Source organism: Trypanosoma theileri (assembly GCF_002087225.1).
Source record: "Trypanosoma theileri isolate Edinburgh chromosome Unknown TM35_Tth_69_V1, whole genome shotgun sequence".
Lineage (NCBI taxonomy): Eukaryota > Euglenozoa > Kinetoplastea > Trypanosomatida > Trypanosomatidae > Trypanosoma > Trypanosoma theileri.
Window position 1 is genome coordinate 26,582 of NW_021639911.1, and position 527 is coordinate 27,108.

Here is a 527-nt window from a genome sequence, read left to right on the forward strand (position 1 = left end):
CACACACAATACCCCATGGCTCTAGTTTATGTATATTAAATTACTGCATGCACACACACACACACACAAATCTGTGTACTAGCAAGAATAAATGTGTACCGTCAGTGAGCAGAACAGCCAAGTGTTCTGCAAACACACACAACGGAAAAAAGCAAGTAATGGAATTATTAGAAAAAAGAACACACACACACAAAATTAAAAGAAAAGATATTCCAATTAAAAGAGAAAGATGGTAAACAGATTATTAATTCATTCACCCATGGGGTGGATGTACGCAATTATGATTATGTTAGTTTAACCATTATTATTATTTGTCCTCAAATGAGTCTCACCGTTCAGCACACAGTAGCGGAGAACAACACAGCCACAATCAGCAGCGGTGCTGCAGTGCGCATCCACACAGGACTGATACTGCCGTCAACATTAGCCTTGTTCTGTAATGCGGAGGTGATGGTGTTGATCTCTGCATTGGGTACAGGAACAGGTGATGGAGTGGTGGTTGGTGCATCAGTGACATTGCTCTCGGA